General features: G+C 37.3%; 1 protein-coding gene and 1 non-coding gene across 5 annotated transcripts in view; one reads left to right on the plus strand and one right to left on the minus strand.

Annotated features, from left to right (window-relative positions):
- Positions 1-27,488, minus strand: part of KIAA1328 (KIAA1328 ortholog) — a 407,099-nt gene that overhangs the window by 9,729 nt on the left and 369,882 nt on the right. The window lies entirely within an intron of this gene.
- Positions 199-271, plus strand: TRNAE-CUC (transfer RNA glutamic acid (anticodon CUC)). The gene has a single exon. It is a non-coding gene; the product is annotated as a tRNA-Glu (tRNA).

A 27,488-nucleotide genomic window follows, 5' to 3' on the forward strand; every position in this document is an offset into this window, starting at 1 on the left:
TATACCACCCTTAACCTTTCTGCATCTATGTCATCCATCTACCCACACACTCTCAATCATGATGATAACACTTGATTTAGTCTTCTCCTTCAGTTCAACTGTTACCATCAAACTTGCTAACGTCAACATTACAAGAATGGTACTCAACCAGTACTCTTAGTTCTTTGACCTCTGAGGTCAAAGACTTTCTCAGGGAATTCCCTGATGGTCCAGTGGTTAAGACTTGGTGCTCTCACTGCCATGGGCCCAGGTTCAATCCCTGGTCAGGGAACTAAGATCCCACAAGCTGTGGGGTATGGTCAAAAAAAGAAAAAAAAGAAAAAGATTTTCTCAGCAAATCTTTCTTTTTATATCCTGGAGCTTGTGAACAGCCTCTCTTCTGAACTGAGTAATTCAAACATCCCACTACTTCCTGACACCCACATCTTACCCTCAAGCTTGTTTTTTCAGTTACTCCTACCATCTCTGCCCACTGGTCTCAATGGTCCATTAATTCAAACAATCATTGTTCTAAGAACTGGGAACAAAGTTGTGAACAAGACAGCTCAAATCTCTGTCCTGGTGGGACCGTTAATAGCATACATTCTTCCCAACCCTTTTCTCTCTTATTTAACTTGAATTTCACGGCCTAGCATTCCCAAAACTCTTTTGACAATGCTTCTAAAAACACGTCCCCAGTATTTTTATCCACCCCCGACATCTGGCAAAATCATAACACTGCATGAACCAAATGTCTGTCTTTTCTGTGATTTATAGTTGGTAAACTTAGTGTAAAAAAAACAAGATTAATGAAACTAGCCAACATACAAACAGCAGATCCAATATAGATTCCCAGTCACTAACCTTAAGTGGGTGCTAAACATTTTCTGACAGAGCTACTGTACTTCTCTAATCAGCTGCTCTGCCCTTCCCATTTCCCTTTTCACAACTTAGGCTAAACAGATGGTCTTGCTTCCCATTTCAGAGAAAGGGGTCATAAAAGAAAAACTGTCTTCCCTTTGTCACTTTCCAAGTGTTTCAGCATTTATCATTTCCTCCTTTTACATTAAAGGAAGTGATCCTTCTCTTAGACAGGGCTAATCACTCCATCTGTACTTCTCAGGAACCTTTTAGTATTGACTCTCCACTCTAGAACCTTCAATCTTTTCCTGTTTACTAGATAACTAAGAGCACTTAGGACATTTACACATTTCCATAACCACACCACTACTCAATTTTTTCCAACCTGGCTTTCATCTTCTACTACTCTACTAAAATTGAACTCAGCAAATTCACCAATGACTTCTGTGCTGCTAAATCCAATGGACATTTATAGTCCAGCATTCAATGTGGCTGACTACTTCCTTATAAAGTTTATAAGGAAGTAGTTTACTGAAGTTTACTGTAGTTTTCAGTATGTTTACTGAAGTAAAACATACATACAGAAATGTGATCCTATCTAAATCATTACAGCCAAGAGGTTTTCAGCTTAACAGTGTTGTGCAACTATCATAATTTGAGAACATTTCCTTGCCTGCTCCCTCCCAAGAAACCTTGTAGCCATCAGCAGTCACTCTCTATCTCACTCCTTGTGGTTGCCAAATAACACGCCACAGTATGGATATACCAGGCTTCCCTGGTGGCTCAGCGGTAGAGAATCTGCCTGCGATGCAAAAGACGCAGGACATGCAGGTTCAATCCCTGGGTCAGGAAGATCCCCTGGAGGAGGGTATCGCAACCCAATCCAGTATTCTTGCCTAGAGAATCCCATGGACAGAGGAGCCTTGGCAGGCTACAGTCCACAGGGTCAAAAAGAGTCAGACACAACTGAAGCAACTCAGCATGCACACACTCACGGATACACCACACTTTATTCATCTGTCCATCACATGGTAGACACCGGGCTGTTTCTTTTGGCAACTGTCAATACTGCTGCTTTGAACAGTCATGTGTGAGTTTTTTAGTAAACATGTGTTTTCATCTCTCTTGGGTGGATACCTAAGGATCGGATTATAAACTCTATGGTTAACTTTTCAAGGAGCTGTCACACTGTTCTCCAAAGTGGATGTGTCATTTTATTTCAGAATTTGGAGGTCTTTTCTCTGGAACTATTAAGCTTCTTGGAAAAGAGACTTTCAGTATTCTGGGAGAGAGATTCGGTTTACTTCTGGAACAGAGAAGGAGGGCGACCTTTCTCCATTTGTAGACTTTGAGTTCATTCCCTTTTCAGTGCTACCTGTACGTGCTGGTCACTTCAGTCATGTCTGACTCTTTGCAACCTTTTGGACTGTAGCCCGCCAGGCTCCTCTGTCCATGGGGTTCTCCAGGCAAGAATACTGGAGTGGGTTGTCATGCCCTCCTCCAGGGGATCCTCCCAACCCAGGGATCGAACCTGTGTTGCTTATATCTCCTGCATTGGGGCTACGTTAAATCTTCCAAAGTCCACACCATTCCTGAGTCTTCTCTTCTCTACTGAATTTATGCAGAGAATTCATCTCCAGTCTGTTGTCTGGGACTCATATTCCATACATGGACTGTGGCAGGAGTACGAGGTTTTTGGATTCTTGCTTCAGAAGTCCGCCTCATACTATTTTTAGTTCTACCCCACATCACCACTCTTTATTGTTCATGTTGCTTCTAATTCCCAAACTTTTCAAAGTTCTGTGACATCAATCTCTCTTCATTTGTAAAGCCTTCTCAGTGCTTTCTCTGCGGCAGCTTCCTCTGTTCTGTCTAATAAGTTACTAATCCTCCATTCATTTTCCATTTTCCAAAATGTATTGAAATCTCTGGTACATTGATGACTCTTCTCCCATTTCTGTTGTGGATTTACGCCTTTAAATACATTCATTTACTCTCATCTTACTGGCGTCTTAGGAAATAGCAGAGATAAATACAAGTGCTCAATGAATCATCTTAGCTAGGAAATATATTTGCAGGAAGCTTCCATAAATTTCCAGGTTTATTATTAGACATTTCTGCATTTTTCACTGCTATTATAAATGAGCTCTCTCTTACCCATTATATTTTTAAAATAGCTAATGTTGGTATCAAGATTTACAGTAATTGAGTTCTGAATATTGTTGAACTCTCTTAATTTTTAAGATTATTTTTTCAATAGATTTTTATGGGTTTTATGGGTGAACAGTTATATTGAATATAGATAATCATAAGCTTTATCTATTTTCCCATATTAGTATTACTTTTTCTTATATTATTGTATTGGCTAGAACTCCCAGGGAATCGTTAAAACTACAATTTTCATAGGCACCTTTGTACAATTCTGATCTAATAGGAATTATTCTATGTTTTTTGCTATTAAGTATTTCCCATCTAGATATTCTTTATTACATTAAGAAGTGTTTTCTCTTGTGGCTTACTAAAATCAGAGATGAAAAATTAATTCTACCAAGTAAATAACTTTTAAGTATAGACTGAAATGATAATATATATTTTTATCTTTGATATACTGTTGAGATATATTCTATTTCTGGCTTCCAAAATATATAGCAACCATGTTTTAATTCTTAGGATATATTCTGCTTGGGTACATAGAATTATTCTTTACATTTACTCTTAAATTAGACCTGTATGATTACTCTAGGGTTTAAAACATCTATATTTATAGGGAATATTTGTTTATAATTTTTCTTATGTATAAATGGCCAATAAACACATGAAAAGATGCTCAAAATCACTAATTATTAGAGAAATACAAATGAAAATGACAATGAGGTATCACCTTGCACCAGTAAGAACTGCCATCATAAAAAAAACCTGAAACAATAAATTCTGGAGAGGGAGTGGAGAAAAGTGAACACTCTTGCACTGTTGGTGGGAATGTAAATTGATACAGCCACTATGGAGAACAGTATAGAGACTCCTTAGAAAACTAGGAATAAAACTACCATATGACCTAGCAATCCCATTACTGAGCATATACCCTGAAAAAACCATAACTGAAAAAGACACAAGTACCACAGTACTCAGAGCAGCACTACTTACAATAGCTAGGACCTGGGGAAATAACCTAGATGTCCATCAACAGATGAATGGATAAAGAAGATGTGGTACATATATACAATGTAGTATTATTCAACCATAAAAAGGACGAATTTGAGTCAGTTCTAGTGAGGTGGATGAACCTAGAGTCTGTTATACACAGTGAAGTAAGTCAGAAAGAGAAAAACAAATATCATATTGCAATGCTTATACATGGAATCTAGAAGAAATGCAAAAAGGCAAAATGGCTGCCTGAGGTGGCTTTACAAATAGCTGAGAAAGAGAAGGGAAAGGCGAAGGAGAAAAGGAAAGATATATTCATCTGAATGCAGAGTTCCAAAGAATAGCAAGAACAGATAAGAAAGCTTTCCTAAGTGATCAATGCAAAGAAATAGAGAAAAACAATAGAATGGGAAAGACTAGAGATCTCTTCAAGAAAATTAGAGATGCCAAAGCAACATTTCATTCAAAGATGGGCATACAAAAGGACAGAAACGGTATGGATTTAACAGAAGCAGAATAGATTAAGAAGTGGCAAGAATACATAGAAACACTAATCAAAAGAGATCTTAATGACCCAGATAACCACAGTGGTTTGATCACTCACCTAGAGTCAGATATTGTGAAATGCAAAGTCAGGTGGGCCTTAAGAAAGCATCACTACAAACAAAGCTAGTAGAGGTGATGGAATTCGAGCTGAGTCATTTCAAATTCTAAAAGATGATTCTGTGAAAGTGCTGCACTCAAAAGGCCTACAAACTTGGAAAACTCAGCAGTAGCCACAGGACTGGAAAGGGTCAGTTTTCATTCCAATCCCAAAGAAAGGCAATGCCAAAGAATGTTCAAACTACTGCACAATTGCACTCATCTCACATGCTAGTAAAGTAATGCTCAACATTCTCCAAGCCAGGCTTCAACAGTATGTGAACCATGAACTTCCAGATGTTCAAGTTGGATTTAGAAAAGGCAGAGGAACTGAGACCAAATTGCCTGCATCCATTGGATCACAGAAAAAGCAAGAGAGTTCCAGAAAAACATCTACTTCTCCTTCATTGACTATGCTAAAGCCTTTGACTGTGTGGATCACAACAAATTGTGGAAAAGTTTTAGAGATATGGGAATACCAGACTACTTTACCTGCCTCCTGAGAAACCTGTGTGCAGGTCAAGAAGCAACAGAACCAGACATGGAAAAGAAGACTGGTTCAGAATTGGGAAAGGAGTATGTCAAGGCTGTATATTGTCACCCTGCTTATTTAATGTATATGCAGAATACATCATGTGAAATGCCAGGCTGGATGAAGCACAAGCTGGAATGAAGACTGCCAGGAGATAAATCAATAACCTCAGATATGCAGATGACACCACCCTTATGGCAGAAAGTGAAGAGGAACTAAAGAGCCTGTTGATGAAAGTGAAAGAAGAGAGTGAAAAAGTTGGCTTAAAACTCAACATTCAGAAAACTAAGATCAAGGCATCTAGTCCCATCACTTCATGGCAAATAGGTGGGGAAACAATGGAAACAGTGACAGACTTTATTTTCTCGGGCTCCAAAATCACTGCAGATGGAGACTGCAGCCATGAAATTAAAATATGCTTGCTCCTTGGAAGAAAAGTTATGAGCAACCTAGACAGTTTATTAAAAAGTAGAGACATTACTTTGCCAACAAAGGTCCATATAGTCAAAGCTATTGTTTTTTCCCAGTAGTCATGATTGGATGTGAGCACTGGACCATAAAGAAGGCTGAATGCTGAAGAATTGATGCTTTTGAACTGTGGTGTTGAATAAGACTCTTAAGAGTCCATTGGACTGCAAGGAGATCAAACCAATCAATCCTAAAGGAAATCAGACCTGATTATTCATTGGAAGGACTGATGCTGAAGCTGGAGGTCCAGTACTTTGGCCACCGGAAGCGAAGAGCAGACTCATTAGAAAAGACCCTTTTTCTGGGAAAGATTGAAAGCAGGAGGAGAAGGGGACAACAGAGGGTGTGATGGTTGGATGGCATCACGGACTCGATGGACATGAGTTTGAGAAAGCTCTGGGAGTTGGTAAAGGACAGGGAAGCCAGGTGTGCTATGTTCCATAGGGTCGCAAAGAGTCAGACACAACTGAGCAACTGAACAACAACAACCTATTTGCAGGGAAGGAGTGGAGACACAGATATAGAGAATGAACTTGTGGATAAAGTGGGGGAAGAAAACACTGGGATGGATGGAGAAAGTAGCATCAATATAGATATACACTACATTTGTAAAACAGATAGCTGGTGAGAAGTTGCTGTATAATACAGAAAACCCAGACAGGTGGCTCTGTGATGATCTAAAGGAATGAGATGGGGGAGGGGAGGGAGCCTCAAGAGGGAAGGGATATAAGCTTTATGGCTGATTTGTGTTATTGTACAGCAAAAGTCATCACAACATTGTAAAGCAATTTTTCTCCAATTAAAAAAGAGAAATAAAAGAAAAAATTTCCTTCTCATGATTCTCTGAGATTTCCCTGGTGGCTCAGATGGTAAAGAATCTGCCTGCAATGCAGGAGACGTGGGTTCAATCCCTGGGTCAGGAAGATCCTCTGGAGAAGAAAATGGCAATCCACTCCAGTATTTTGCCTAGAAAACCCCATGGACAGAGGAGACTGGTGGGCTACAGTCCATGGTGTTGCAGAGTCAGACATGACTGAGTGAGTAACACTATGATTCTTTATATCCCTATATATTATTCTTACCTCAGTGGGAGAAAAGGAATAGTACCAAGAAAGAATGAATTCATAAAGAAGGTAGAAGGATAACCAATTACCACACTAGGCTAGGAGTCCTAGACTAGGTCTTTCTTCTCAGGAATCCTAAAAGAGTTCCTCTCAAAAGTTTTCTACTTTTTAACTGCTAAAGCAAACCTAGGCTGGCATTCAGGTTTCTGAAAAATACAAGATACAGTGTATTTTATAAGTGCTTTACAATTACTTGTCAACCATCAGTACAAAGCGTGATTAACTGAACTGTATACTTAAAATGGTTAAGTTGGTAAATTTAAGCGTTATACTGCTTTTCCACCATTTAAAATGAGGCTCCTTTGGAATAGACATGTACACTCTGCTATATTTAAAAATGGGTAATCTACTGTATAGCACAGGGAACTCTGCTCAATGTGATGTGACAGCCTAGATGGGAGGGGAGTTTGGAGGAGAATACATACATGTATATGTATGGTTGAGTCACTTTGTTGTTCACCTGAAACTATCACAACATTGTTAATCAGCTACACTCCAATACAAAATAAAAAGTTTTACATTAAAGAAAAGAAAAACAGGTAGTCTCGAACCTGCCTGTGAGACTGCAGATCTCATAGGAGAACTACTCACATAGATGCAGAGACAGATAGGTGCAGACACAGGATTGAGGGTAATACTCAGAATCTTAACTTCTATCTCTTGTTCTCCATTCAGCAGAGGTGCTATCATGAAAGGATTCTGCTAACCCTAATTTAATATATTTCTTCTTGAAGTGCATATAAGTCATAGAGTGAATATTATGCAAAGTCAGTGCCACTTGAAGGGAGGCTAAAGAATTTATCAGAACATCAATGAGTATATGGGAGACCCTCTAATCAACAATTTTAATATAACATATTAAAAGGCAAACATAACAAAGTAAAATTTCTTAGTTATGTTATATATGTCTTTCTATAATATTTACCTTTTCATCTGAGACTCAGTTTCCTACATAGGAAGAAGAAGGAACTAAAATGGTCACAATAATTTTGAAGAAGAAGACAAAATTGGATAGCTCATACAACATGGCTTTAAGACTTACTGTAAAGCTACGTTAATCAAGACAATGTGGTATTAGTGAAGAATGGATACACAGATCAACAGAAAAACATGAGTCCAGAAATATATCAAGACAAAAAATATGATCAACTGAGGTTTTACAGATGCGAAGTCAATTGAGTAGAAAGGATAATCTTTTCAACAAATAGTGTTGCAACAACTAGACATATGTGAGCAAAAAAAAGAACTTGTAGCACAAATCTCACACCTTAACATAAAAATTAACCTTACATTAACCAAAAAAGACCACATTCTGGGCCATAAAATATATGTTAACAAACTGAAAAACTAGAAATCATATAAATCATATGCTGTCTGCCCTCAGAACATAATGGAAGTAAATTAGAAATCAGTAACAGAAAGATAACTGGAAAATCCCAGAATACACAGAGTAATAAACTCCACACTTCTAAATAATCGATGGGTCAAAGAAGAAATCTTAAGATAAAATTAAATAAGTTTCGAATTAAATAAAAATGAAAACATAACATACTAAACTTTGTGGGATGCAGTGAAAGCGGTGCTTAGAGGGAAATTTATAGCATTGAATGCATACATTAGAAAAAAGAAATCTAAAATCAGTCACCTAAGTATCTACTTTAGGAAACTAGAAACAGAAGAGCAAATTAATTCTAAAGTAAGCAGAAAAGAAGAAATAATATGAAGTAGAGCAGAAATCAGTGTAACTGAAAACAGAAAACAGTAGAGAAAAATCAACAAAACAAAAAGCTAGTTCTTTTAAAAATCACTAAAATCAGTAAGTCTTTAGACAAATGATTAAGGGAAAAAAACCAAAACAGATGGAAGAAATAACTCACACCAGAAAGGAAAGACAGTATATCACTATAAACCCTGTGGACATTAAAAGGATAGTCAAAGAATATTATGAACTATGCTCAGAAGTGTAATAACCTAGATGAAATGGAGCAATTCTTTAAGACGCAATCTGTCAAATCTCAAGATTTGACAAGAAGAAATAGACAACTTGAATAGGCCTTTAACTATTAAATAAATTGAATTGATAATTAATAAGATCTTCCAAAACAGAAAGCACAAGGTCCAGATGGGTTCACTGGTGAATTCTAGCAAGCACTTCAGGAAGAAATTATACCAACTCTCTACAACCTTTTTCAGAGGACAGAACCAGAGGGAATTCTTCTTAACACATTCTATGAGGGAGCATTACTATCATATCAAAACCAAGGCATTACAAAAAAACCCACTATAGACTAACCTCTATTACGAACATAGATGCAAAAATCCTCAATCAAGTGGGATTTATCTCAGATATGCAAGGCTGATTCAACATCAAAAAAAAAAACAACTATACATGTGGACTATCACATCAACAGGTTAAAAAAATTATCATAGCAATAGATCTGAAAAAGTATTTGACAAATTCAATACCTATTTGTGATAAAAAAAAAAAAAGAAGCCCCCAGTAAAGTAGGAATGGAGGGAACTTCCTCAACTTGATATGAATATCTACAAAAAAACCTACAGCTAGCATCATACTTAATGTTGATAAACTTGAGTTTTCCTACTAAGTTCAGATACAAGGCAAGAATATCCTCTCACCACTCCTTTTCAACATCATATTGGAAATGCTAACTAATGTATTAAGACAAGAAAAGTAAATAAAAGGTGTACAAACTGGAAAAGAAGAAATAAAACTGTCCTCGTACACAGAAGATATGATTTTCTATGTAGAAAATCCAAAAGAATCAACAAAATCCTCCTAAAACTAATAAGCAATCATAGCCAAGGTTGCAGCATGCAAGACTGACAAAAGTCAACTGCTTTCCAGTACAGCAGAAACCAACAGATAGATTTTGAAATAAAAATACTATTTACACTAGCACAATGCAAAATGAAACACTTAGGTATAAATCTTAGGTAGAAGATATATATGAGGAAAACTACAAAACTGATGAACAAAGTAAAAGAAGAACTAAGTAAATGAAGAGGTATTCCATTTTCATGGATAAGAAGACAGTATTGCTAAGTTGTTAATTCACAATTTTAACTACAGATTCAACATAATCCCAATCATAATCCCAACCTGATATGATAAACCCACAGCAAACATTATCCTCTATGGTGAAAAATTGAAAGCATTTCCCCTAAAGTCAGGAACAAGACAAGGGTGCCCACCCTCACCACTACTATTCAACATAGTTTTGGAAGTTCTAGTCACAGCAATCAGAGAAGAAAAAGAAATAAAACGAACCCAGATTCGAAAAGAAGAAGTAAAACTCTCACTGTTTGCAGATGACATGATCCTCTACACAGAAAACCCTAAAGACACCACCAGAAAATTACTAGAGCTAATCAATGACTATAGTAAAGTTGCAGGATATAAAATTAATACACAGAAATCCCTTGCATTCCTATACACTAGCAATGAGAAAACAGAAAGAGAAATTAAGGAAACAATTCCATTCACCATTGTGATGAAAAGAGTAAAATACTTAGGAATAAATCTACCTAAGGAAACAAAAGACCTATATATAGGAAACTATAAAACACTGAAGGAAAAAATCAAAGATGACACAAATAGATGGAGAAATATACCATGTTCATGGATTAGAAGAATCAATATAGTGAACATGAGTATACTATCCAAAGCAATCTATAGATTCAATGCAATCCCTATCAAGCTACCAACAGTATTTTTCAGAGAACTAGAACAAATAATTTCACAATTTGTATGGAAATACAAAAAACCTCAAATAGTGAAAGCAATCTTGAAAAAGAAGAATAGAACTGGAGGAATCAACCTGCCTGACTTCAGATTATACTACACTACAAAGTTACAGTCATCAAGACAGAATGGTACTGGCACAAAGACAGAAATACAGATCAATGGAACAAAATAGAAAGCCCAGGGATAAATACATGCAACTGTGGACACCTTATCTTTGACAAATGAGGCAAGAATATACAATGGAAAAAAACAGTCTCTTTAACAAGTGGTGCTGGGGAAACTGGCCAACACCTGTAAAAGAATGAAACTAGAACACTTTCTAACACCATACACAAAAATAAACTCAAAATGGATTAAATATCTAAATGTAAGACCAGAAACTACAAAACTCCTAGAGGAAAACAGAGGCAAAATACTCTCTGACATAAATCACAGCAGGATCCTCTATGACCCACCTCCCACAGTAATGGATATAAAAGCAAAAATAAACAAATAGGACCTAATTAAACTTAAAAGCTTTTGAACAATGAAGGAAACTATAAGCCAGGTGAAAATACAGCATTCAGAATGAGGGAAAATAACAGCAAATGGAGCAACTGACAAAAAATTAATCTCAAAAATATAGAAGCAGCTTATGTAGCTCAATACTGGAAAAATAAATGACCCAATAAAAAAATGGGTCAAAAAACTTGGCAGACATTTCTTCAAAGAAGACATACAGATGGCTAACAAACACATGAAAAGATGCTCAACATCACTCATTATCAGAGAAATGCAAATCAAAACCACAATGAGGTACCATTACCCATTAGTCAGAATGGCTGCTGTCAAAAAGTCTACAAACAATAAATGTTGGAGAGGGTGTGGGGAAAAGGGAACCTTCTTACCCTGTTGGTGGGAATGCAAACTAGTACAGCCACTATGGAGAACAGTGTGGAGATTCCTTAAAAAGCTGGAAATAGAACTGCCATATGACCCAACAATCCCACTGCTGGGCATACACACCAAGGAAACCAGAACTGAAAGAGACATGTGTACCCCAATGTTCACCGCAGCACTGTTTATAATAGCCAGGACATGGAAGCAACCTAGATGTCCATCGGCAGATGAATGGATAAGAAAGCTGTGGTACATATACACAGTGGAATATTATTCAGGTATTAAAAACAATGCATTTGAGTCACTTCTAATGGGGTGGATGAAACTGGAGCCTATTATACAGAATAAAGTAAGCCAGAAAGAAAAACACCAATACAGTATATTAATGCATATATATGGAATTTAGATAGATGGTATCAATGATCCTATATGTGAGACAGCAAGAGACACAGATATAAAGAACAGACCTTTGGACTCTATGGGAGAAGGCAAGGGTGGGATGATTTGAGAGAATAGCATTGAAACATGTATACTATCATATGTGAAACAGGTGACCAGTCCAAGTTTGATGCATGAAACAGGGCACTCAAAGCCAGTGCACTGGGACAACCCTAAGGGATGGGATGGGGAGGGAGGTGGGAGGGGGGTTCAGGATGGGGGACACATGTACACCCATAGCTGATTCATGTCAATGTATGGCAAAAACCACTACAATATTGTAAAATAATTAGCCTCCAATTAAAATAAATAAATAAAAATTTAAAAATCCCAACATGCTATTTTGTGGATATTGAGAAACTGATTCTAAACTTAATGTGTAGAGGCAAAAGATCCAGAACATAAAACACAGAAATGAAGGAGAAGAACAAAGTTGAAGACCAATTCTATCTGTCTTCAAGACTTACTATAAAGCTACAGTAATGAAGAGAGTGTGGTATTGGCAAAAAGAAATAGACAAGTAGATCAGTGAAATAGAATACAGAGCCCACATAAATACAATCAATTGATCTCCAACAAAAGAACAAAGGCAATGAAATGGAGCAAAGATAACCTTTTCAATACATACTTGAAGACAGCCTGGAACAACTAGATATGCAGAAAAATGAATCTGGACACAGGTCTTATACCTTTCACAATAATTAACTCAAAATGCAAAGTGCAAAACTATAAAGCTCCTAGAAGGTAAATAGGAGGAAATGTGAATGACCTTGAGTATAATAATTACTCCTTAAACACCACACCAAATCCACTATCCATGAAAGAAATAATTGATAAGATGGACTTCATTAAAATGAAAAAACATCAGCTCTGCAAAAGACAATGTCAAGAGAACTTGAAGATACATCACAAACTGGGAGAGAATATTTGCAAAACCCTATCTGATAAAAGATTATCAAAAATATACAAAGAACCTTGACAACTCAACAATATGAAAACAAATGACCTGATTAAAAACATGGACTAAAGATCTTAACAGACAGACACATTTCTAAAGAAGACATACAGATGGCAAATAAGCATATGAAAAGATGCCCACATCTATGTCATCAAGAAAATGCAAATTAAAACAATGAGATACCACTCCACACCTGTGTGTGTTTGTGTGTTAGTCGCTCAGTTGGGTCTAACTCTTTGCGACCCCATGGTCTGCCCATGGGATTCTCCAGACAAGAATACTGGAGTGGGTTGCCACTTCCCACTCCACCACACCTATGAAAATGGCCTAAATCTGGAACACTGACAAAACTCATTGCTAGTGAGGATGTGCAGCAGCATGAACTCTCACTTATTGTTAGTGGAAATGTAAAATGGCACAGCCACTTTAGAACACAAACTGGCAGTTTCTTAGAAGACTAAACATATTTTTAACCTATGGTCCAATAATCATGCTCCTTGACATTTACCCAAAAGCTTAAAACTTATGTCCACACAAAAACTTGCATATAGATGTTTACAGCAGCCTTACTCATAACAGATAAAACTTGGAAGCAACCAAGAGGTTCATTAGAAGGTAAATGGAGAAATAATGATGTGAATGAATGTGGTACAACCAGACAATGGAATATTATTCAGCACTAAAAACAAATGAACTATCAAGTCATAAAAAAAAAATGGAGGGAGTTTACATATGTGTTACTAGGACAAAGTAGCCAATCTGGAAAGGCTACACACTGAATGATTCCATCTGTATAACATTCTAGAAAAGGCATAACTACAGAGACAGTAAAAAGATTGCTGGCTGACAGGAGCTGGGGGAGAGGGATGAACAGGCAGAGCACAGAGGGGTTTTATGGCACTGAGAATGCTCTGTATCGTACTATAACTATGGATACATGCCATCATAAATTTGCCTTAATTCAGAATGTAAACCACCAAGAGCGTACATAATGTAAACTATGGACTTTGGCTGATAATGATGTGTCAATGTTGGCTCATGCATCAGTTATAACAAACGTACCTCTCAAGTGGGGCCTGTTGATGTGGGCTGTGTTGATAATGGGGGAAGTTATGCAGTGTAGGGGCAGACAGTACGTGAGAAATATCTTTATCTTTCTCTTAATTTTGCTGTGAACCCCAAACTGCTCTCTGGTATTTATAACATGCTGCTGCTAAGTCACTTCAGTTGTGTCCGACTCTGTGCAACGCCATAGACGGTAGCCCACCAGGCTCCCCCATCCCTGGGATTCTCCAGGCAAGAACACTGGAGTGGGTTGCCATGTCCTTCTCCAATGCATGAAAGTGAAAAGTGAAAGTGAAGTCGCTCAGTCGTGTCCGACTCTGTGCAACGCCATAGACGGTAGCCCACCAGGCTCCCCCATCCCTGGGATTCTCCAGGCAAGAACACTGGAGTGGGTTGCCATGTCCTTCTCCAATGCATGAAAGTGAAAAGTGAAAGTGAAGTCGCTCAGTCGTGTCTGACTCTGTGTGACCCCATAGATGGCAGCCCACCAGGCTCCCCCATCCCTGGGATTCTCCAGGCAAGAACACTGGAGTGGGTTGCCATGTCCTTCTCCAATGCATGAAAGTGAAAAGTGAAAGTGAAGTCGCTCAGTCGTGTCCGACTCTGTGCAACGCCATAGACGGTAGCCCACCAGGCTCCCCCATCCCTGGGATTCTCCAGGCAAGAACACTGGAGTGGGTTGCCATGTCCTTCTCCAATGCATGAAAGTGAAAAGTGAAAGTGAAGTCGCTCAGTCGTGTCTGACTCTGTGTGACCCCATAGATGGCAGCCCACCAGGCTCCCCCATCCCTGGGATTCTCCAGGCAAGAACACTGGAGTGGGTTGCCATGTCCTTCTCCAATGCATGAAAGTGAAAAGTGAAAGTGAAGTTGCTCAGCCGAGTCCGACTCTTGTGACCCCATGGACCATAGCCCACCAGGCTCCTCCGTCCATGGGATTTTCCAGGCCAAGAGTACTGGAGTGGGTTGCCATTTCCTTCTCTGGGTGTTTATAACATACGTATAAATTACATGTACAATAGCAATAGCACAGAAGCTGGGAGGGGGAAAGTGAGAGTACACTGTTGTATGGGTCTTATATGCTGCTGTTTAGTTGCTAAGTTGTGTCTCACTCTTTGCGATCCCAAGGACTGTGGCCCACCAGACTCCTCTGTCCATGGGATTTCCCAGGCAAGAATACTGGAGTGGGTTGTCATTTCCTTCTCCAGGTTATCTTCCTCACCCAGGGACTGAACTCATGTCTTGATTCCTGGCAGGTGGACTGTTTAGCCAGTGGGTCTTGTACCATACATTAAATGCATTAATATTACTTAAAGGTAGACTGTTCTAGTTATTTGAAACTATTGTGAATGGCACTGTTGCATTAATTTCAGTTTCCAATTGTTCAGTGTTTGTATATAAAAGTACTATTGAATTCTGAGTTGTTGGTCTTTTATCCTGTATCCCTTAATAAACTCCCTTAGTTCTAGGAACTTTTCTGGAGAGTACATGGGATTTTCTATGTAGACCATCATTTCATCTTTGAATAGGGACAGTTTTATTTATCTTTTTCCAATTCTTCATCTGAAGTACTAGCATTTCTTATAGAGCAGGTCTGCAGGTGTTGAATTCTGTTTCCTTCATCTGAGAGTGTCTTCATTTCTTTTCCCCTCAAAGATATTATATTTCCACTGCAGCTAAAATTCTGAGTTGATCTTTATTTTCCCTCAGCCCTTTAAAACTTCTATTATTCTTGGTTTCTGATGAGAAATATACAGATTTGAATTATTGCTCCCATATATGATATAAACCAATTTTTCCTTGCAATTCCCAGTATTGGAATTCTTTCTAGTTTTTACAAGTCTAATTATGATGTGTCTAGGAGAGACGTCTTTGAATTGATCTTGCTTGGGTTTGCTGAATTTCTTGTTTTCTAGTGTTCTTTACTGAATATGAAATATGTTATTCTAATTTCTTTTTCTCTTTCTGGTATTTTTACACAGGTCCATGAGGTTCTCTTTATATATCTTTTCCAGTCTTTTTTCTTCTCTCTGTTGTCCACACTAGATAATCTCTAGTGATTTATCTACAAGGTTAATAACCCTTTCCTCTATCATTTCTATTCTGCCATTAAGCTCATCAGTGGATTTTTAAATTTTAGTTACTCTTTCAGTTCTAAAACACTCATTTAGCTCTTTATATTTTCTATTTCTATGCTGAGATTGTCTATCTTTCCATTTGTTTGAAGTGTATTTGCCCTTACTTTATGAAGCATAGTTATGACAGTTGCTTTAACGCTGTCTAATAAATCCCAAGGTTTGGCATCTATTGATTGTCTTTTCTCTTGTAAGTTGAGATTTCCAAAGTTCTTCATAAGCTGAGTAATTTTAGACTGTGTCCTGGACATTTTGAAAATTTATGTCATCTGGCTCCTGTCTGTGCTCAATCTCTCTGTAGTGTCCAACTCTTTGCAACCCCATGGGCTGTAGCCCACCACACTTCTCTGTCCATGGACTTTTTCAGGCAAGAATACTTGAGTGGGTTGCCATTTCCTGCTCGAGAGGATCTTCCTGACCTAGGGATCAAGCCCATGTTTCTTGGTTCTCCTGCACTGGCAAGTACATCCTTTGCCACCTGGCAAGTTGGTTTTGTTTAAATTCTAAAGAGACTGTTGATTTTGTTTTGTTATGTTCTATTGTAGCAGGCATTCAACCAGGATTGGTTCAGGACACAGTTCCAAATTGTTTTCGCAGTTTTTTTTTTTTTTTTTACAATACCAGTTAAAATTTCAAAGTATTTGCAGTGCTACCTGGATCAGTCCCATATATGTCCTACCCAGCAAGCAGTGTGGAACCTGGGTAGTGGTCAACCCTCTAGTTCAAAGCCTGTGATCTGCTACCTAGAGAAGCTGTCAGAAATGTTTTTTCTGTAAAGAATCAAATAGTAAATACTGTAGGCTTTGCTAGCCAAGCAGCAAAATTCATGAGAAGACTTTCTTCTACAGCAAGAGAGCAAACAAATTCCACAAAGTTTTGTTGACAAAATTTAAAATGGAGTAATAATTGAGTATACTTTTTTCTTTTTCATTCAGGTCCACTAATGGAAAGAATTCTTTTTTGGGGAGGAGATAATTTCATTTAACTGGGGTTCAAAGTTAATGTTTCCTATCATCCAAATTTAAAATGTTCATTTGTTAATGCTAATCTACAATGAGATTTTAAAATATATTTCATATGTGAAAATGCAGATAGGTACTATTAAATAGTGATATTAATGTACAAGAATATGATTTTAATTGATAATACATAGAATTCGATTTGGTTCTTCTCTTAATATTTGCCTTTTAACATGTCATTACATTAAAGACTAATCACTCCAATTGATGGCTAGGTAGAACTGCACCGTTAAATTTTGCAACATAGGAATATCCTTTCTTTGCATTTGCATCCAAGACAGAAGAACATTCCTGGAACTGTAGGTTGAGCTCAGAAATCACATTCATTATAAATTTGTATGAGAATGAAGTTCTTCCTTTTTTTAATTTTTGACAGCATGAGAAGTATAAAAAAAAAAAAAAACTGGTATTTTTTTGTGATTTAAACGAAGTTAGCTGTCACTAAAATGACTATCACAGGACCAGTTTATATATAAGCATCTGTTTTGCCTTATCATTTTAGGTTGAATTCATTAAGAAACATTGTCAAATATGCAACAAAAGCTAATTTTCAAGGGGAATCAAGTGTTCAATAAAGGAGGTCAAAGGGGATTTTTCTTATTCAGAAAAATTTCAATCTCTGTCCCCACCCCTGAAAATTGCAAAACTAAAAAAAAAAAAAAAAAAAAAAAATCACAAAGTCCTTACCACTTCTAAGCCACTGAACTACTATGCGGCAAGTCAGGATATTCATTCTTTATATCAAAAACTCATGGAACTGATGGTGGTTAAGGCCATGAGAAAAAATAAATTTGACTATTGACACTACTGATTCAATAACACATAATAAATTAAAATATTTTCCTCAAAGTAGCTGCTGACAAATAAAAGGATAAATAACCACATTTTAAATACCTTATTTTTTTTTTTACAAGCTCTGTAAATAGGGTTTATTAAAATCTTTTTCAGCTCCACACATAATTTGCCACCATCAGCTGTAATACATCTTAGCAGATTCCATTTCAGGAGGTATTGATGTAGCATTTTCTTGAAAATATTCTTGCCTGTAATTGTTTCCCATAGACGTTCATGTTCACGGAAGGTAATTCTTCAGTCACTGGTATGGATTTGGCACTGACTCCAACTGAACCATATCCAAATCATCAGTCAACTCATTGAGTCAAGGAAAAACACCTGAAATAATTTGCCTTGTTTTTAAATTGAGTGTTGATGCTCCTCCCAGTATTAGCTTTTTAAGCAATTTTAGACACTAGAGATATCTAGAGTGCTCTCTTTTTGTAGCTCTCTCCTATCCACTCCTCTGCCCTGCAAACACTAGCTACCTTGGCATCATCAGGCTTCCAATGCTGCCTTCTCAAGTCAGTGAACTTGTTGGGCTCCATGGAGATTCCTGATTCATGGTCTAGAAATGTAATTGTAGAGCTAACCTCACTTATCTCTCCTCTTTTCATGGATAACTGTCCTTGATATGCAATATTTGAAAACAGTTGTTTGATGTCTTTTGTCTGCTTGTTTACTCATTCAGGTGGGAAAATGAATTCAATCCTTGTTACTCCATCTTGGTTGGAGAAGGAAGCACCTTGATCTAGACTTGAATTTCAAAAGCAAGCTTGAAGAACATGCTCTAAGTCACATTATATACAAAAGTAAACACTAAATGGATTAAAGATGTAAATGTAAGACCTGAAATCATAAACTCCTAGAAGAAAACATAGGCAATACATTTTTTGACATCATTCTTAGGAAAAAAATTTTTTTTGATATGTCTCCTCAGGCAAGGGAAATAAAAAGAGTTAAACATTTTTGATAGATTAATATAAATCAATGAATATGAATTTCTTATATATTAGTTAAAAATAAAATCACTTGCAATATTAAAAAAAGCAAATATAAACAAATGGGACTACAGCAGACTAAGAAGCTTTTGTACAACGAAGGAAACCATCAACAGAAGGAAAAGACAGCATACTAACTGGGAGAAGATATTTGCAAACATATCCAATAAGAAGTTAATATCCAAATACACAAAGAACTCATGTAACTCAACATTAAAAGAAGCAAACAACCAATTAAAAAATGGGCAGAGGATCTGAGCAGACATTTTTCCAAAGAACACCTGCAGATGGCCAACAGACACATGAAAAGAGGCTCAACCTCACTGATCATCAGAGAAATGCAAATCAAAGCCCAATGAGATACCACCTCACACCTGTCAGAATGACTATTAACAAAAGTACAACAAATAGTTAAATGTTGGCAAGGATGTGTAGAATGCACTGTTGGTAGGACTGTAAATTGGTGCAGCCACTATGGAAAACAGTATGAAGTATGTTTTCATTCTTCACTATGGAAAACATATGAAGGCTCTTTGTATGATACAGCAATTCCACTCTTGGAATTGAGTGTTTACTCAAAGAAAACAAAAACAGTACTTTAAAAAGATATATATATGTATCCTAGTGTTCACTGTAGCATTCTTTAGAACAGCCAAGATCTGGAAGCAGCCTAATTCTCCACTGATAAGATAAATGGATAAAGAAGACACAGTGCGTGCGTGTATATATAGATGTACATACACACACTATATCTTTTATATATATATCATATATATATATATGCATACACACACACTCAGACACTTATACACAATGGAATGTTACTCAGCTATTAAAAAATTGCCTCTAACAACATCATGGATGATTCTAGGGGGCATCATGCTAACTGAAATGTCAGACACAGAAAAATACTGTATGATCTCATTTATATGTGGAATCTGAAAAACAATACAAACAAAACAAAATGAAAACAGAATCACAGATACAGAGAACAAATGAATGGGTGTCTGAGGGGAGAGGGGTGGATGGATAAAATAGGAAAAGGGGATTAAGAGGTACAAACCTCCAGTTATAAAATAAATAAGCCACAGGGATGTAACATACAGGATAAGGAATATGGGCAATAATATTGCAATAATGTTGTATGGGGACAAACAGTTATTAGACTTACCAAGGTGGTCATTTCATACTACATGCAAATGCCAAATCACTATATACTACACCTGAAACCAACATGATATTATATATCAACTATATTATAATTAAAAAATAATATGCCTTAAGAGAGTACCTTGCTTCCTTATGCTATTTATGCTTTGCCACTGGAACTATTTAACCTTGCCTGAAAACAATTATTTTGTTTAGGGTTTAGTAACACTTTTGGAAATATACTTGGGATTTGCATTCTAGAGGTGTCAGAACATAACACATTTACTTCCCAAAACACCCAGAATAAACTTACAAGAAAAAAGTTGCATGTATTCATGTATGGCAATCCACACTTCCAGTTTCTCAGGGACCAAATAGACAAGTGAGATGTTCACAGGGTAAAATAAATCTCAAAGGCAAACAATCACACTTTTAAAAAATGTATATCAATGTGATCCAAGTCAACATCAAGAATTAACTAACAAAAAGGGTAACAGATATATCAGTTGTACAAGTCACACTAGTCAGATTGGAAATACCAATGATTCTATTTCATTCTTACATGTCAGATAAGTAAGCCTAAGTCTTAAAACAAATTCTACCTTCAGGTTTGATTTATATTGTCTTCTTAAAAGAGGTCCCCATAGCACATGCAAATTAAAGGTAAAAGGAGCAAACAAGGGATAACTATCTAACCCACCAGGGTGTAGTATATAGTGGCTCAGGTGTAGTACAAAGTGATTTGGCATTTGCATATACTATGAAATAATCACTATGGTAAGTCTAATAACCATTTGTCTCCATACAATGTCAGTGAAAACACCCTCTTCCAACAACATAAGAGACAACTCTACACATGGACATCACCAGATGGTCAATACCAAAATCAGGCTGATTATATTCTTTGAAGCCAAAGATGGAGAAGCTCTACACAGTCAGCAAAAACAAGACTTGGAGCTGACTGTGGCTCAGATCTTCAGCTCCTTATTGCAAAATTCAGGCTCAAATTGAAGAAAGTAGGGAAAGCCACCAGGCCACTCAGGTATGACCTAAATCAAATCCCTTATGATGATACAGTGGTGGTGACGAATAGATCCAATGGACTAGATCTGGTAGACAGAGTGCCTGAAGAGCTATGGATGGAGGTTTGTAGCACTGTACAAGAGATGGTGACTAAAACCATCCCCAAGAAAAAGAAATGCCAAGAAGGCAAAATGATTGTCTGAGGAGGCCTAACAAATTGCTGAGAAAAGAAGAAAAACCAAAGGCAGAGGAGAGAGGGAAAGATATACCCAACTGAATGTAGAGATCCAGAGAATAGCAAGGAGAGATAAGAAAGCCTTCTTAAGTGAACAATGCAAAGAAATAGAGGAAAACAATAGAATGGGAAAGACTAGAGCTCTCTTCACGAAAATTAGAGATACCAAAGGAATATTTCATGCAAAGATGGGCACTATAAAGGACAGAAATGGTAAGGGAATAACAGAAACAGAAGAACTTAAGAAGAGGTGGCAAGAATACACAGAAGAACTATACGAAAAAGGTTTTAATGAACTGGATAACCACTATGTGTGATCACTCACCTAGAGCCAGACATCCTGGAATGTGAATTTAAGTGGGCCTTAGGAGGCATTACTACGAAGAAAACTAGTGGAGGTGATGGATTTCCAGTTGAGCTATTCCTAATCCTAAAATATGATGCTCTTAAAGTGCTACACTCAATATGCCATCAAATTTGGAAAATTATAATAAAAATAAATGAAAAAAAAAAAAAAAGAAAAGTCAGCAGTGGCCACAGGACTGGAAAAGATCAGTGTTCATTCTAATTCCAAAGAAGGGTAATGCCAAAGAATGTTCAAACTATCACACAGTTGTGCTCATTTCACATGCTAGCAAGGTCATGCTAAAATCCTTCAAGCTAGGCTTCAACGGTATGTGAATCAAGAACTTTCAGATGTATAGGCTGGATTTAGAAAAGGCAGAGGAACCAGAAATCAAATTGCCAACATCTGCTGGATCATAGGAAAAGCAAGGGAATTCTAAAAAGACATCTGCTTGATTGAGTATACAAAAGCCTTTGACAGTGTGGATCACAGCAAACTGTGGGGAATACCAGACTACCTAACTTGCCTTCTGAGAAACCTGAATGCAGGTCAAGAAGCAACAGAACTGGACAAGAAAAAATGGAGTGGTTCAAATTTGGGAAAGGAGTACGTCAAAGTTGTATAGTCACCCTACTTATTTAACTTCTATGCAGAGTACATCATGTGAAATGCTAGACTGGATGAAGCACAAGCTGGAATCAAGTTTGCTGGGAGAAATATCAACAACTTTAGATACATAGATGATATCACTCTAATGGCAGACAGCAAAGAGGAAATAAAGAACCTCCTGATGAAGATGAAAGAGGAGAGTGAAAAAGCTGGCTTAAAACTCAACATTCAAAAAACTAAGATCACGGCACCTAGTTCCATAATTTCATGGCAAAGAGATAGGGAAAAAGTGGAAACAGTGACAGATTTCATTTTCTTGGGCTCCAAAATCAATGCAGACAGTGACTGAAACCATAACGCTTGCTCCTTGGAAGAGAAGCTATGACAAACCTAGACAGAGTATTAAAAAGCAAAGGCATCACTTTGTTGACAAAGGTTTATAGTCAAGGCTATGGTTTTTCCAGTAGTCATGTATGGATGTGAGAGCTAGACCATAAAGAAGGTTGAGGGCCCAAGAATTGATGCTTTAGAACTGTGGTGTTAGAGAAGACTCTTGAGAGTTCCTTGGGCAGCAAGAAGATCAAATGAGTCAATCCAAAAGGAAATCAACTCTGAATATTCATTGGAAGGATAGACACTGAAAGCTCCAATAAATTGGCCACCTGATGCAAAGGGTCAACTCATTAGGAAAGGTCCTGATGCTGGGAAAGACTGAGAGCAAGATGGAAGGGGGTAACAGAGGATGAAATGGCTGGATGGCATCACTGACTCAATGGACATGAGTTTGAGCAAAGTCGGGGAGATAGTGAAGGACAGGGAAGGCTGGCTGCAATTCATGGAGTCACAAAGAGTCAGACACAACTTAGTGACTGAACAACAACAACAACCAGGGTGGAAGGAGAATGCCATTTTCTTTCTTTTTTTCCTTTTTAAAGAATGAAGTTAAAATCTCAGGAGGGAATAGAGACCATACAAACAGAATAGTGTATTGGAACAAATTCTTGATTTCTTCTTCCATCAAAGAGGTTAGCTTTCAGGAATCCTTTTGAATGATAAGATTTTCAGGGAAAAATAATTTTAGTTTGACAGGCTCCAATAAAGCCATTGGTTTTACAGAAATTTTTTGTTTTAAGTTTTCTTTAACATAAAAGCGGAATTAAAATTTTGCTCCCCTACTTCCTTCCCCAATTTCTCCAGACCTTAGTCAATGACTTTGCTGTATACTTCACTGAAAAAAATAATATAACCACAGAGAACTAAGGGAACTAAATTACCCCTCTGACCACCTGATTACCAGCTTCCTTGCATCTGTACCCACACTTCTACCCTCCCTTATAATGGAAGGAGTAGACCGTCTCCTAACCAAAGCTGATCCTTCCTTACCTGCTCTGAATCCCATTCCCTGTCACCTTCTTGGGGACCGTCATCACTTGATCATCTCTTTCCTCTTCTTCAGTATCAGTGTTTCTCTCGCAATTAAATAATTACCATCAGCATTACCTGGTACAATTCAATATTAAAAGCAAATCCTTAAAGTCCTTCTCTATAGAAAAATCATATCTTATAAATGAAGAGGGAATAACAATAGAAAAGTCATCATTTTGCAGCCTCTAATCTAGTTAGCAATCATCAATGGCTGCTAAATCCTTAAGTGAAAGGTCAATAGTGACCTTTATAAGAGATGGATCAGGATGACATCATCTAAGCACACTGATTCATCTTAAAATCACGAAAACAGGACAACCAGTAATTATGTTCTTCCTAATATATTACAACAGGAAGTACACAGCATCACCTATGAAGTATTTTTACTAAAGAACAATTAAACTTTAATCAAATCTCTAGATCCAATTTGTCAATTCACATGAAATGTAAAGTACAGAGGAAGAGGCTAAATGATACAAGGATATAATTATGTAAATCCCAGGAGTGTGGAATTCTACAAAAACAAATGACTCAGTTATTTCAACAAATAAATGGCATTACAAAAGAAGGGAAACTTGTTATAGATTAAAAGAGATTTAAGAGATCCATCAACCAAATGCAGCATGTAGACTTTAACTGAATAGTGATTAAAAAAAAATCAATGCTAAATATGTACGCTTGAAACGAAGAAAAACTGAATGTGGATAGAGTATTAGATAATATTACAGAATTTTAATTTTTTTGGGGTGTGTAAGTGGTACTGTGGTTATGTTTTAAAACATCATTATCTGTTAAAAATACATATTAAAGGATGTATTCATAAAATTATATGATGTCTGGGCTTAAGAGGAAATAGTGAACGATGAAGGTTGCTGAAACTCAGTAAATCATATGGGTCTATTATATTCTCTCTATTTTTGTGTGCATCTGAAAACTTCCACAGTACAAAACTAAAAAGAAATCCTCACTTAACCCACATTCCCTTCTGCTTCTATAACAAGTTTTTTGAAATGGTAGCATGCACTTCACTTTGTCTCTTCTTTATCACCTCTTGTTTGTTCTGCAATCAAGTCAACTTGGCTTTCTCCTGACCACTTTCCTGAAACCATTCTTTCCAAGGTCACCAGGAAAACCTCCATTTTGGCAAATCTAGCAGACATTTCAATTATTTTGAACTCTTAAACTCATTCTACAGAATTGTCCATATTTGCCCTCCTTGAAACACTTTTCTCTGTTTTTGTTTCTGGGACATTACAACCTCCTGAATTTCTTCTGGCCTTCTGGGCCACTTCTTAAAATAACTTGCTAGATCTTTTTCTTCTATCCAGCTTAAAAATATTGACATTCCTCACTGCTTAGGTTAGAGGTCTCTTTTCTGCTTTTCTTCTCTTTTCTTTTTGAGCCACCCTGAGTATTTTACATAACCTGTGTCAACTCTCAAAATTATCATCTTCATTTCAAGCTGAAAAATCCAATCATTTACATGATTTCTCCACTGGGACATCCTGAAACATCTCTAATTTTGTTGTTCAGTCGCTCCATTGTGTCTCTTTGCGACCCCATGGAATGCAGCATGCCAGGTTTCCCTGTCTTTCACCATCTCCTGGAGCTTGCTTAAAATGATGTCCATTGAGTCGGTGATGCCATCCAACCATCTCAATCTCTGTCATCCCTTTCTCCTCCTGCCTTCAGTCTTTCCCAGTATCAGGGTCTTTTCTAATGAGTCGGCTCTTCGCTTCAGGAGGTTAAAGTATTGGAGCTTCAGCTTCAGCATCAGTCCTTCCAATGAAAATTCAGGGTTGATTTCCTTTAGGATCAACTGGTTAGATCTCCTTGCAGTCCAAAGGACTCTCAGTCTTCTCCAACATCACAGTTCAAAAGCATCAATTCTTCGGCACTCAGCCTTCTTTATTGGCCAACTCTCACATCCATACATGACTACTGGAAAAAATCACAGCTTTGACTAGACGGATCTTTGTTGGCAAAGTGATGTCTCTGCTTTTTAATAAGCTGTCTAGGTTGGTCATAGCTTTTCTGCCAAGGAGCAAGTGTCTTTTAATTTCATGGCTACAGTCACCATCTGGAATGATTTTGGAGCCCAAGAAAATAAAATCTGTCACTGTTTCCATTGTTTCCCCATCTATTTGCCATGAAGTGATGGGACCAGAAGCCACAATCCTAGTTTTTTGAATGTTGAGTTTTAAGCCAGCTTTTTCACTCTCTTCTTTCAGATCTCTAACTTAACTTTCCCTAAACCAAAGTCTTCATCTTTGCCCCCTACCTACCCTTTCCTCACGGCTAAATCTGCTTCTTCCTCTTCCAGTTTTCTCATTTCAACAAAAGTTCTTTCATCCACTCCATTAGTAAATGAAAACCTTACAGTCATCCTCGACACCTCCCTCTCTTTACGCTCCTCTTCCCTATGAGGTCATGTTGGTTCTGCTTCCTAAATACATTGTCGGTTTGATTGTTCCTATTTCATTTCAATCCTTGGGTCCCAGTTCCATTATCTCTTATCTGTATTACTGCAATAGCCCCAACCATTTCCCATTTCATGCCTGCTCTCTTCCATAGCAACCAGAGTGAACTTTTACAAAGTCAAAATGGATCCCGTCAATCCCATTCATAGATGTCCCCTTGTACTTAAATATAAAACAGCTCACATGGGCAGTGTAATGGGTAAGTACTGTGTCAGCCTGGCTACGATATGATACCCAACTGTTTGGTCAAACAGGAGTCCAGAAAATACTTTTTAGATCTAATTAACATTTTACCAGTTGACTTTAAAGAAAATTATCTTCTATAATCCTGGAGAAGGGAATGGCAACCCCCTCCGTTATTCTGGCCTGGAGTATTCAATGGGCAGAGGAGCCTGGCGGGCTACAGTCCATGAGGTTACAAAGAGTAGGACACGACTGAGCAACTAATACACACACACACACATCTTCTATAGTGTGTGTGGTGGGGGGAGAGCTCATTCATTTCACTGAAGGCCTTAAGAGAAAGGATTGAGGTTCCCTAATAAAGAAGGAATTCTGTCTTCAGACTGCAGCATAGATATTCTGTAAGAGAAGGAATTGTGTTAAGACTGCAACATAGCTATTCTGCCTGAATTTTCAGCCTGCTGGTCTGCCCTATGGATTTCAGTGTTCCAGCTGCAAACATCAACTCTTACCTGAATTTCCAGCCCTCATAATTTATGAATTCCCTAAAATAATGCACACATTCCCTCTCTCTCACTCTCCTAATTGGTTCTATTTTTCTGGAGAACCCTAATACAGGCAACAAGACCCTGAATGTCCTTTCTCCCACCTGTTTCTCCTTTCTCACTTCACATATGACTTTCTGCTTCAATCATTATAAGCCAGCTACAATGGTCTTCTTTCTATTTCTGGAATGGACAAGTTATTTCCTGTCTTAAAACGTGCATATTTTCTATTTTATCTATTAGGAATGCTTTCCCTCTCTCATTCTCTTTCCTTTCTCTCTTTTTTTTTCCTTTTTACTTTTTAATACAGAAGAGTATATATAATATATATGAATAGTTAAGAATATTAACAAGATAAACACTTGAATATCAATCTATTTTTCTCCTTTTAAACTGTAATTCATCCTACTAGATATCAACTGAAATACCAATGCTTCAGAAAAGCGTTCCTTATCTCCACTGTCTAAATTAGATTACTGTAGCTCTTTTTTTCTCATAATAATCTGCTAGTTTCCTTCATTGCATTTATCACAATTTGGAATTATTTGTTTAATGCCTGTCTCCCTCACTACACTGGAAACTATAAGGGCAAGAAACATTGCAATTATTACAATTTATTTTTTATTGGAGGATAATTGCTTTACAATTT

The sequence above is a fragment of the Muntiacus reevesi genome, chromosome 4 (assembly GCF_963930625.1).
Source record: "Muntiacus reevesi chromosome 4, mMunRee1.1, whole genome shotgun sequence".
Lineage (NCBI taxonomy): Eukaryota > Metazoa > Chordata > Mammalia > Artiodactyla > Cervidae > Muntiacus > Muntiacus reevesi.